General features: G+C 42.5%; 1 pseudogene; it reads left to right on the top strand.

The window, feature by feature from the left end:
* Window positions 1–4,636: 4,636 nt before the first annotated feature.
* Window positions 4,637–5,121, top strand: LOC112305565 (large ribosomal subunit protein uL15 pseudogene; annotated as a pseudogene).
* The last annotated feature ends 8,180 nt before the right edge of the window (window positions 5,122–13,301 follow it).

Here is a 13,301-nt window from a genome sequence, read left to right as displayed (position 1 = left end):
AATTTAAAAACCACCCTATGAGACCCTGGCTGGGTAGCTAAGTTGGTTAGAGCATCGTCCTGATACACCAAGGTTGCAGGTTTGCTCTCTGTCAAGGCACGTACAAGAATCAACCACTGAATGTGTGAATAAGTGGAACAAACAAATCAGTATTTCTCTCTCTCCCACCTTTCTCTCTCTTTCTCTTTTTTTCTCTATCTCCTTTATTGAGCTATCACTTACATATACTTAATATGTATACACCCTTGTGGCCACCTCCCAGGTCAAGATTAAAACATTTTCATCACTCTCAAAAGTTCCCCCATGCCCCTTGCCACAAATATTCACTGCCCCTAATTCCCAAGGTAACTAATATTCTGACTTCTATTCTCATAGGTTCATTATATGTATTATTAAGCTTTATATGAATGTAATTATACTCTTATACCTGGCTTCTTTTGCTCAATATCATATGTTTAAGGCTTGTCCACATGGTTATATCAGTTTTTTCTTTTTATTGCTGAATAGTATTCCATTTTATGAATATACCACCCAACTTATTTATCCATTCTCTTGTTGATAAATATTTATGTTGCTTTCAATTTTAGGTCATTTTGAATAATATTGCCATAAGCATGCTTATTAGGTAGAAATATGTTTAACTTTATAAAGTAGTTGCTCCACATTCTTGTCAACACATGGAATTGTCAATCTTTTCATTCTAACCATTAGAGTGAGTGTGAGAATCAGCTTTCTGATTCCAAACCCTTGCAGCATCATAAAGCTCTTGAGGATGTAGGGTCCTCCTACATCCATGGCTCTCTGTCTTGGGTGGTCCAAGTACGACTTATATGTTGGCAGCAAGGATGGAAAGTGGCTCCCCAGGACAGCTGGGTGCCAGGAAACCTGCTTCCTCCATCGTTTCTGAGGGGTGCCCACCATCTTCAAGAGTGAGTGTCTACACGCAATTTTCTAGGAAAAGTTCACTTGGAGAAAGCTCTTTTGTGGCTTTTGGTACAAGAGTGTGCCAAGAGCGTGGCCAGTGTGGTCAGAGCCTACTGTGAGGATGATCCTGTTCTTTGCTAGCAACTTGGAATGCTTTAAGCAAGAACACCAGAAGGCTCTTAAGAATGGGGCCCAGTCCAGGAAGCACTGTGGCCTGAAGATTAAAACCCCTAGAAATGCCTTCCAACTTTGCCACATCCCCTAATGTGGCCTTGGGCAAGTCATTTACTCTTTCTGAGACTCGGTTTCTTCAACTATTAAATGGGGTAACAATGCCTGCATTGTATTTTTCATACAAAGTTCTTCAAACAATTCTTACTATTCCTAGGATGTCTGCTTCTCCAGCCATGTTCTCTCCACGTCACCTCTGCTCTGCTACTCTGAACTGTTTAACATCCAGGAGCAGGATATTCTCTTTTATTCCTCCACATTTTTATAAAAGGTGTTTTTACACAAGGTATTCTCTTTCTCTGGAAGGCCATTCCTCAGCTAATCCAACTGGCAAACTGCTCCTCATTCTCCAAGACTCAGTGCATAAGCAACATCTCATCTGTGAAGCCTGCCCGGGTTGTTCCTTAGCTCTCCTGGCAGATGGCCTCAAACTTCATGCCAGAACTGAACTGTGACATACACCCTCTCACATCACATGTTTTCTTGTGACTCTTCCCCACCAGAGTGTGGGTTTCTTAAGGAAAACTCATAGTATTGTGTCAGGCTGATAGCTACTGCTCAATAAACATTTACTGAATGAATGAATAAATCTTAAATGAAAAGGAAATATGGAAATAGTCAAAAATTAAGCCTTCATTATTGTCTGATAGTGAAAGACATATGCACATATTGTAAAATGTCAAGCAATAAAAGTAGAGACTTCCCCTAATCCACCACACACCTGGGGTTAGCCCATCAGTCACTTTCTTTCAGACCTTTTTCTACACATATAAACTTTCCCCCCAAAATGTCCTCATACTTTTATGAACTTGTTTTTTATTTATTATATTATGAACTTCTTTGAATAATATTTTTCGTATTACTGTTGTTCAAATATAAGTTGAAAGAACAGGACCCAGACTTGGTAAGTAGGTCGGAGAAAGAAACTTAAGGACTGAATTTCCTTCTCCATTCTCCCCTCTGAGGACCCTAAAAAGTCCCTCATTCAGTCACTCTTCATTCATTTTAACTATGAAAGTAATGTATTGTGAAATGTAACAAATTCTGACAATATAAAAACATGTAAAAAAAGGTAGATGTCTTCCACATATTATACAATTTTAAAAAGAAAAAGAAGATGGGACATCTGGTCAAGATGGCGGCACAGACACACATGGCTCTCCTCTTTGCACAACCATATCAAAATTACAACTAATATATAAAACAACCATCACTCAGAACTGTCAGAGATTGAGTTGAATGAAGGTCTGACAACTATGGAATCAAAGAAACCACCTCCATCCAGACTCATAGGAGGGGCACAGATGTGGAATGGGCTGCTCCCTCATACATGTGTGGTGGATAAAAATTCAGGAGGGAATTATTGGGAGTGAGGAATCCCAGCCACACACCAGCCCCCTAGCCCAGGGTTCCAGTGCCAGGAAGATAAGACTCCACAAGTTCCAGATACAAAAACCAGCAGGGTTGAATCAATGGAATAAATTGCTGGAGCCCCAAGAGTTCTCCACACATGGACTCACCTACACACACTCACTCCCTTTAAGCTCCAGTACTGGGGTAGGAGCTTGAAAGGCACCAATGGTATTCAGGGAGAAACTGAAGTATCTGGCATCAAGGTGAGCAGAGACCATTGTCCCTTTTCTAAACCTTCCCCTGACAAAGTCTACAAGCTGGTGCCTTCCATATCTGAGACACCATCCATATGGCTAATACTATTTGACCTTCCTTGGAGATCCCCAGAGACTCTCAGCCCCATCCAAATTACAGGCTCACCCAAGATGCTTTTCCATATGAATGGTTGGTCTTCGATCATGCTTCACAACTTCCTAAACCCTATCAAACAAGCAACTGCTGGCCTCAGTGAGCCCCAGGCCTGTCACTAGGAGCAACCAGCCTATTTTCATAGCTTGGCTTCACCTGGGGATCTCCAAGCCCAGCATAAGCAGCAGAGATTGCTTTATAGTTTGGGAGGGGTAGTCCTGGGAACATGGGTGGGGACTGATCTTGCCCTGTACCACCCAGGAAAACCCAGAGCCAGTGCACCCAGTGCACAGCTACAGACCATGTTGAGAGCACCACCACCCTGTCCCTGTACAGCTAATACTCCACAGAAGGCGGAGGTTGGCGGTCAGTGGTCACACCCAATCCTTGTAACTGACTGGCCTGGTATATCTCTCCTATTGACCTGCCAACAGCAACCAAGACTCAACTACAAGAAGAAGGTGTACTCAGCCCACATGAAGGGCACACCTCCAGTACCCAGGTTGGGTGATAGGGGAGGCTGTGCCACTGGACCCTCCAGGACACCTCCTACATTAGGCCTCACTACGGAGACACGGAGTCAAAGCAGTTCTACCTAATATCTAGAGACAAACACAGGGAGGCTGCCAAAATGAGGAGACAAAGAAACACGGCCCAAACGAAAGAACAGATCAAAACTCCAGAAAAAGAGCTAAACAAAATGGAGATAAGCAATCTGTCAGAGGCAGAGTTCAAAACACTGGTTACAAGGATGCTCAAGGAACCTAGTGAGGACCTCAAAAGCATAAAAAAAGACCCAGACAGAAATGAAGGATACACTAATTGAAATAAAGAACAATTTACAGGGAAGCAACAGTAGAATGGATGAAGCTGAGAATCAAATCAATGATTTGGATCATAAGGAAGTACAAAAACAACTAATCAGAACAAGAAGAAAAAGAATTAAAAAAAACAAGGATACTATGAGCAGCCTCTGTGACAACTTCAAGAAGTCCAACACTCATATCATAGGGGTGCCAGAAAGAGAGGAGAAAGAACAAGAAATTGGAAATCTATTTGAAAAAATAATGAAAGAAAACTTCCCTAATTTGGTGAAGGAAATAGACATACAAGTCCAGGAAGCATAGAGAGTCCCAAACTAGATGGATCCAAGGAGGACCACACCAAGACACATCATAATTAAAATGCCAAAGGTTAAAGAGAAAGAGAAAATCTTAACAGCAGCAAGCAGTTATTACCTACAGGGGAGTTCCTGTCAGAGTGTCAGCTGATTTCTGAAAAGAAACTTTGCAGGCTAGAAGGTACTGGCAAGAAATATTTAAAGTCATGAAGAACAGGGACCTACAGCCAAGATTGCTCTCCCCAGCAGAGCTATCATTTATAATGGAAGGGCAGTTGAAGAGCTTCCCAGACAAGAAACAACTAAAGGAGTTTATCATCATCAAACCATTATTATATGAACTGTCAAAGGGGCTTATTTAAGAAAAAGAAGATCAAAACTATGAACAATAAAATGGCAATAAATACAAATCCATCAATGACTGAATCTAAAAAAGAAACTAAGCAAACAAGAACACAGAGAATCATGGACACGGAGAACATTTTGATAGTTGCCAGATGGGAGCAGGTCGGGGCAGAATTGGTGAAGAAGTAAGGGGATTAAGAATTATAAATAGGGCTTTTTTTTTTTTTTTTTTTTTTTTGCGTCTCGGCCACCAACATGCCATCCAGACTGAGGAAGACCCAGAAACTTAGGGGCCACGCGAGCCATGGCCACGGCCACATCCGCAAGCACGGGAAGCACCCGGGAGGCTGAGGTCATGCTGGTGGCTTGCATCATCACAGGATGAACTTCGACAAATATCCCCCAGGATACGTTGGGAAAGTTGGTATGAGGCACTACCACTTAAAGAAGAACCAGAGCTTCTGCCCCACTGTCAACCTGGATAAACTGTGGACCTTGGTCAGTGAGCAGACACGGGTAAATGCCGCCAAAAACAAGACTGGAGCCACTCCCATCATTGATGTGGTGCAATCGGGCTACTACAAAGTTCTGGGGAAGGGAAAGCTCCCAAAGCAGCCTGTCATTGTGAAGGCCCAATTCTTCAGCAGAAGAGCTGAGGAGAAGATTAAGAGTGTTGGTGGGGCTTGTGTGCTGGTAGCTTGAAGCCACACAGAGGGGAATTCATTAAATGCTCACAAGTGCTTTTGCCTTCTGGTCTGAGTGTAGCTGCTTTGGCACCTCCACCTGTGTGTCAGAAACCTGCAGGTTCTAGGAGTTAAAGGTATGAGAACCTGGGCTCCTCCGCCAACTCCCCTGAGAAAGAAAGTGTGCAAGAGAGAGCACCAACACTTAGAGGCCTTGCTCTGTTACCTGACTTGAACTTCTCATTTATAAAGTGAAAATGATAGCTGTTGGTGGTGTGTGTAGATAAATATAAAATAGTTGAAAGGCAAAAAAAATTATAAATAGGTAGTTATAGAATAGCTATGGGGGTGTAAAGTACAGTATAGGAAATGGAGAAGCCAAAGAACTTATACACGTGACCCATGACCATGAACAATGGGGGGAGATTGCCTGAGGGAATGTAGGGTGCTGGGTTGAGGGGGATAAAGTGTGTGGGGGGGAAATCAGGACAACTATAATAGCATAATCAATAGAATATAATTTTTAAAAAAAGAACAGAAAAAAGAAAAAGAAGACAGTATTATATGTGTTCTGTAATGGTTTTTTCACTTAACAGATCATGGATATCTTGCTATATCAGTAAATATATATCTATCTCATTCCTTTTTTAAAAGGATTTTATTTATTTACTTTTAGAAAGAGGAGAAGGGAAGGAGAAAGATAGGGAGAGAAACTCAATGTGTGGTTGCCTCTTGCACACCCCCTATGGGGGACGTGGCCCACAACCAAAGAATGTGCCCTGACTGGGACTCAAACCAGCAACCCTGTGGTTCACAGGCCCATGCTCAATCCACTGAGCTACACCATCCAGGGCTACCTCATTCTTTTTGATGCTTGCATAATATTCCATTAAATCATGTACTGTGATTTAGATGTTTTCTAATACCCATTCAACATATTCAATAAATATTTATTGAACACTAATAGAAAAAAATAAACAAAGTGGGGACTATCAATGACAGGTTAATCACAGGATATTGTGGGAGCCAACGCGACACATAGACTGAAAGGTCTGTGTTTGATAGCAGCCACAGCATCAGGGATGGAACTGGAAAGCAAGATGCTAAACATCCAGTTTCCCAGGACTCCCCCTCCCACTCAGGCCTTACATTTCATTGAATAGAACAAGGCAGGATCCAGGACCCCCAGAGAGAGCTTCTGGAATGTGAGCTGAATGGAACAATCACGGTTTGCTTTAGATGAACAGATTGATTTTGCAGAAACAGGAAATGTCTCTCATACTTTAAGTCCTAAAATAGAAGAAATGCTGGGATGCACAGGGATTTGGGGAATTTGTTCAATCTTGTGAAGTAAATTTAATGTGCAGTTTGAATCTGACAATCTCAAAGTGAGCTGTTACTTATCAAAAAGGCTTTTATTGAAAATCAAGGAATGACCATAATCAAAGAATGTCACAGAGTAATAGAACAGGGAAGAAAACACCTCTAAGTATTGCTGGTCTCAAAAGCTCAGGAAATAGAACCCTTCTTGCTCTTTCAGGGACACTATAAATTAGGCAGCCTGGATGGCCAAGCACAGCCTGGCCCAGCCTTTCTCTTTAGCCTCATTTTCAGATTTTCTCCCCAACACTGGCCCTGGTGTTCCTCCAGCTCAGCAACTGCCCACCTCAGGGCCTCCACGCACATACATTTTCTTTGTCTAAAAGCCTCCTTTTCTCCCCGTCAATCCCCAGACTCCCCATCTTCCTAGTCTATTCTTATTCATCCTTTAATTCTCAGCTTAATGGAGGCCATCTCTGAATGCCCAGTATAAATTAGGTTCCTCTGTCTACATTCTCCATCAAGCCTGAACCTTTCTTTCAGAGATATTACTACAATGGTGATAATATATTGATTTGGATGACTATTTGTTTAGTGATAATATCCTCCACTAGGTACTGTGTCTGTTTTGTTCATAGCTGAATTCCCAGGGTCTTGTAAATGTCTGACACAAAATAGTACACAAGGAATATTTGTCGAATGAATGAATGCTTTTAAAGGGCAATCTCTACCAAAATGATAAATGTGATACTGTGTGACAAAGCCATCCTGCAGAAGGACTCTATCCTACAGGAATAGCACAACTGCACTAAGATATAGGGTCAAGTGTATTCGTGGATGTATCACTTGCATTAACACAGGTTTAGAAAATGCCTACATTATAATACATAATTGATTGGAATACTATGTAACCATTCAAAAGAATGACAAATATATACAGTTATTGATATGAAAAATGTCAAGGGAGGGATGAATGAGGAGAGCACAAAGAATTTCTAGGGCAATGAAACTACTATGCATGATATGAAAATGATAGATACACGCTATACATTCTTCAAAACCCAGAGAATGTACAACACCAAGAGTGACCTCTAATGTAAACCATGGACTTGGGTGATAATGATGTGTCAGTGTAAGTTCATCAGTTGTAACAAAGGTACAACTCTGGTGTGGGATGTTGCTAGTGAGGAGGCTGTATGTGAATGGGGGTAGGGAATGTATGGGAAATCACTCAATTTTTCTATGAACTTAAAACTGTTCTCTAAAAAACCCTATTTTTTGCCCTGGCCAGTGTGGCTCAGTTGGTTGGAATGTCATCTGTAACCAAAATTTGTGGGTTCGATTCCCAGACAAAACACACACCTAGGTTGTATGTGGGATCCCCAGTCCAGGACCATATGATACTAGGTTGAGGTGCTTCCAGGAGGCAACCAATCAATACTTCTTTCTTGTATCAATGTTTCTCTCTCTCTCCTTTCTTCTCTCTATTAAAGCAATGAAAAAAATATCCTCAGATGAGGATTTAAAAAGTATACTTAGGACTTCTCCCACAACCACATCAAAATTACAACTAAATTGTGGAACAACTATCACTCAGAAACAACAGAAACAGAGTTGAGTGAAGTCTGACAACTACTGAATTAAAGAATCCACATCCATCCAGACTGGTGGGAGGTGCAGAGACATGGAATGAGCTGGTACCAAATCTATGTGTGGTGAATAAAAATTCAGAAAGGATATCTTGGGAGCAAGGAGTCCCAGTCCCAACCAGATCACTAGCCCATGATTCCAGGGCTGGGAAGATAAGTCTCCACAATTTCTGACTGCAAAACCCAGCAGAGATTGAGTCGGTGGAAGAAACTTCTGGACCCCCAAGCAGTTCCTCTTAAAGAGCCCGCACATACACTCACCTATTCAGATTCACTCCCTCTGCGCTCCAGCACTGGGGTAGCAGCTTGAAAGGCACTAATGACAGAGGGAGGACCTGAAGTGGCTAGCATCAAGGTGAGAGCTGGGGGACAGCTTTCTCCCATACCGAAAAGTGGGCAGAGCCACAGAACCAGCAGGCAGATGCCATATCTGAGACTCCACCAACCAGGCTAACACTGTTGGTTCACCCTGGAGACCCCCTGATGCTCCATCCCACTCACTGTACAGCTGTTAACAATAACTTGTCCATAGAAATAGCTGGTCTTGGCTCATGCTTCACAACTTCCTAAATCCTATCAAACAAGCAACAGCTGACATCAGTGAGTCCCCAGGCCCTGTAACTCTTCTTAAGTGGCCCCAGACACAGCACTAGCAGCTCCCAACTTAAATTCACAGCTTGGTTTTCCTGGGAATCTTCAAGCCCAGAACAAGTAGCAGCCATCTCAGGTTGGTCTATAGCTGAGTCAGGCCCTGAGCAAAACATGGGTGGGGGCTGACCTTGGCCTGCACCACCTGGGAAACCCCAGGGCCAGCACATCAAGTGGATAGCAACAGATCACATCAGAGCACCACCACCCTGCCCCTGCATAACAGATCTTCCATGTAGGGAAGACGTTGGTGGTCAGTGGTCACATCCAATCCTTGCAACTGACTGGCCTGGTATATCCCTCCTATTGACCTGCCAACAGCAACCAAGACTTAACTACAAGAAGAAGGTGTACTCAGCCCACATGAAGGGCACACCTCCAGTACCCAGGTTGGGTGATAGGGGAGGCTGTGCCACTGGACCCTATAGGACACCTCCTACATTAGGCCACATTACGGAGACATGGAGTCAAAGCAGTTCTACCTAACACATAGAAACAAACACAGGGAGGCTGCCAAAGTGAGGAGACAAAGAAACATGGCCCAAACGAAAGAACAGATCAAAACTCCAGAAAAAGAGCTAAACAAAATGGAGATAAGCAATCTGTCAGAGGCAGAGTTCAAAACACTGGTTACAAGGATGCTCAAGGAACCTAGTGAGGACCTCAAAAGTATAAAAAAGACCCAGGCAGAAATGAAGGATACACTAATTGAAATAAAGAACAATTTACAGGGAAGCAACAGTAGAATGGATGAAGCTGAGAATCAAATCAATGATTTGGATCATAAGGAAGTACAAAAACAACTAATCAGAACAAGAAGAAGAAAAAGAATTAAAAAAAACAAGGATACTATGAGCAGCCTCTGTGACAACTTCAAGAAGTCCAACACTCATATCATAGGGGTGCCAGAAAGAGAGGAGAAAGAGCAAGAAATTGGAAATCTATTTGAAAAAATAATGAGAGAAAACTTCCCTAATTTGGTGAAGGAAATAGACATACAAGTCCAGGAAGCATAGAGAGTCCCAAACTAGATGGATCCAAGGAGGACCACACCAAGACACATCATAATTAAAATGCCAAAGGTTAAAGAGAGAGAGAAAATCTTAAAAGCAGCAAGAGAAAAGCAGTTAGTTACCTACTGGGGAATTCCCATCAGAGTGTCAGCTGATTTCTGAAAAGAAACTTTGCAGGCTAGAAGGTACTGGCAAGAAATATTCAAAGTCATGAAGAGCAGGGACCTACAGCCAAGATTGCTCTACCCAGCAAAGCTACCATTTATAATGGAAGGGCAGTTGAAGAGCTTCCCAGACAAGAAAAAACTAAAGAAGCCCTGGCTGGTGTAGCTCCATGGATTGAGCACAGGCCTGCAAACCAAAGGATTGCCGGTTTGATTCCCACTCAGAGCACATGCCTAGGTTGCGGACCATGTTTCCAGTAGGGGGTGTGTGAGAGGTAACCACACACTGATGTTTCTCTCCTTCTCTTTCTCCTTCCCTTCCCCCTCTGGAAAAATAAATAAATAAATAAATAAATAAATAAATAAATAAATCTTTAAAACAACCCCAACAAACAAGAAAAAACTAAAGGAGTTCATCATCACCAAACCATTATTATATGAAATGCTAAAGTGACATATTTAAGAAAAAGAAGAAAATCAAAACTATGAACAATAAAATGGCAATAAATACATATATATCAACACTTGAATCTAAAAAACAAACTAAGCAAACAAGAACAGAGACAGAATCATGGATACAGAGAGGGTTTCTTTTTCCTTTTTTCTTTAACTTTTGTAATTGTTGTTAAGAGAGTATTTTGATGATTGCTGGTTGGGAGGGAGTTGTAGAGAAATGAGTGAAGATGTGAGGGGATTAAGAAGTACAAATAGGTAGTTACAGGATGGGGATGTAAAGTAAGTACGGGAAATGGAGTAGCCAAAGAACTTATACTTATGACCCATGGACATGAACAATGGTGAGGGGATTGCCTGAGGGAGTAGGGGGTGCTGGTGGGAGGGCAGCAAATGGGGAAATATTAGGACAATTTGATAGCATAATCAATAAAATATAATTTCAAAAATAGTCTATTTTTCTTTTTTTTAAAATATATTATTGATTATGCTATTACAGTTGTCCCATTCCGCCCCCCACTCCACTCCATCCTGCCCACTCCCCTCCCTCCCACATTCCCCCCCCATAGTTCATGTCCATAGGTCATACTTATAAGTTCTTTGGCTTCTACATTTCCTACACTATTTTTACCCTCCCCCTGTCTATTTTCCACCTATCATCTATGCTACTTATTCTCTGTACCTTTACCCCCCTCCCCCTCCTTCTCCCTTATTGACAACCCTCATGTTCTAGTTGTTTGCCTAGTTTGCTCTCGTTTTTGTTTTATGTGTGGTTGTTAATAACTGTGAGTTTGCTGTCATTTTTACTGTTCCTATTTTTGATCTTCTTTTTCTTAGGTAACTCCCTTTAACATTTCATATAATAAGGGCTTGGTGATGATGAGCTTCTTTAACTTGACCTCATCTGAGAAGCACTTTATCTTCCCTTCCATTCTAAATGATAGCTTTGCTGGATACAGTAATCTTGGATGTAGGTCCTTGCATTTAATCTTGGGTAATGTAATTATGATGTGCCTTGTTGTGTTCCTCCTTGGGTCCAGCTTCTTTGGGACTCTCTGAGCTTCCTGGACTTCCCGGAAGTCTATTTCCTTTGCCAGATCAGGGAAGTTCTCCATTATTTGTTCAAATAAGTTTTCAATTTTTTGTTCTTCCTCTTCTCCTTCTGGTACCCCTATAATTCGGATGTTGGAACATTTCAAGGTGTCCTGGAGGTTCCTAAGCCTCTCCTCATTTTTCCAAGTTCTTGTTTCTTCATTCTTTTCTGGTTGGATGTTTGTTTCTTCCTTCTGGTCCATACCATTGATTTGAGTCCCAGTTTCCTTCTCATCACTATTGGTTCCCTGTACATTTTCCTTTGTTTCTCTTAGCATAGGCTTCATTTTTTCATCTGTTTTTCGAACAGATTCAACCAAGTCTGTGAGCATATTGATAACCAGTGCTTTGAACTGTGCATCCGATAGGTTGGCTATCTCTTCCTCGCTTAGTTGTATTTTTTCTGGAGCTTTGAAGTGTTCTGTCATTTGGGCCATTTTTTGTTTGTTTGTTTGTCTTGGAGCGTCTGTTACTTTAAGGGGCGGAGCCTTAGGTGTTCACCAGGGCGGGGTAATGCTGGTTGCTGCTCTGTGACGCTGTACGTGGGGGAGGGGCCGAGAGGGAGCAAAGGCGCCCGCCTCACTCTCCTCCAGATTTCAATCTTTCACTCCGATACCCACAATCAAACTGGGCCACTCTGGTGCTGGTTCCCGAGTAAGTGGGCCTGTGCACACTCTAGGCCCCTGTGGGTCTCTCCAACAACCTCTCCTGTGAGGCTGGGAGTCTCTCCTGCTGCCGCCCCAACCCCCAGGGGCGCTTTCAATCAGAGGTTTGAGGCTTTGTTTCCCCAAGCTGGAGCCCTGGGCTGCGCGGTCTTCTTCGCTGCCCGCCGTTCTTCCGGTTTATCTGTGGGCGAATGTGGTGCTGCGGGGTGCTACCCGCCACTCTGCCTGCCCCGCTCTCCGCCACTCTGAGTCCGTCCCTCTGGGTTTATCTGTGCAAATGTGGGGCCGCAGGGTCTGCTAGTGCTCAGACTGCCTGCGCCATTCGTCCCACACTTGGCCAGTCTCAGTCCCGCCACAGCCACGCGAGTCTTCTCCACCCCGGTGCCCGTCTCCGCCCCTCCTACCAGTCTGGATGAATGTTTATTTTCTATTTTCTTGGTGTTGGTCCCCCTTGCTGTTCGATTCTCTGTCAGTTCTGGTTGTGCGAGGAGGCGCAGTGTGTCTACCTACGCCACCATCTTGGTTCCTCTCCAAAAATAGTCTATTTTTCATATATTTTATTGATTATGCTATTACAGTTGTCCCAATGTTTCCCTCTGGCCCCCTCTGACCCATACCTCCATTCCATTTTGCAATCCTCCCCTAAGTTCATGTCCGTGGGTCATGCATGTAATTTCTTTGGCTTCTCTATTTCCTATACTATTTTTAATATCCCCCTGTCTATTTTGTACCTACCAATCATGTTTTTTAACTCTTGTACTTTTTACCCCATTCCCCTCTTTACCCCTCCCAGCTGATAACCCTTAAAATTATCTCCATTTCTATGACTGATCCTGTTCTGTTCATTTGCTTACTTTGTTTATTTTGATTCAGTTGTTGATAGATGTGAATTTGTTGCCATTTTATTGTTCATAGTTTTGATCTTGTTCTTTTTCTTAAATAAGTCCATTTAACATTTCATGTAATAATAGCTTAGTGATGATGAACTCCGTTAGTTTTACCTTGTCTGGGAAGCACTTTATCTTCCCTTCCATTCTAAATGAGAGAGCTCTGCTGGATAGAGTAATCTAGGTTGTAGGTCCTTGCTTTTCCTCACTATGAATACTTCTTGCCAGTCCCTTCTTGCCTGCAAAGTTTCTTTTCAGAAATCTGCTGAACTCCTTTGTAGGTAATCTCTGTTTTTCTCTTGCTGCTTTTAAGAGTCTCTCTTTATCATTAACCTTTGGCATTTTA

Source organism: Desmodus rotundus, chromosome 4 (genome assembly GCF_022682495.2).
Source record: "Desmodus rotundus isolate HL8 chromosome 4, HLdesRot8A.1, whole genome shotgun sequence".
Lineage (NCBI taxonomy): Eukaryota > Metazoa > Chordata > Mammalia > Chiroptera > Phyllostomidae > Desmodus > Desmodus rotundus.
The sequence above is the reverse complement of the archived record's forward strand: the minus strand, read 5'-3'. Positions and strand labels throughout refer to the sequence as shown.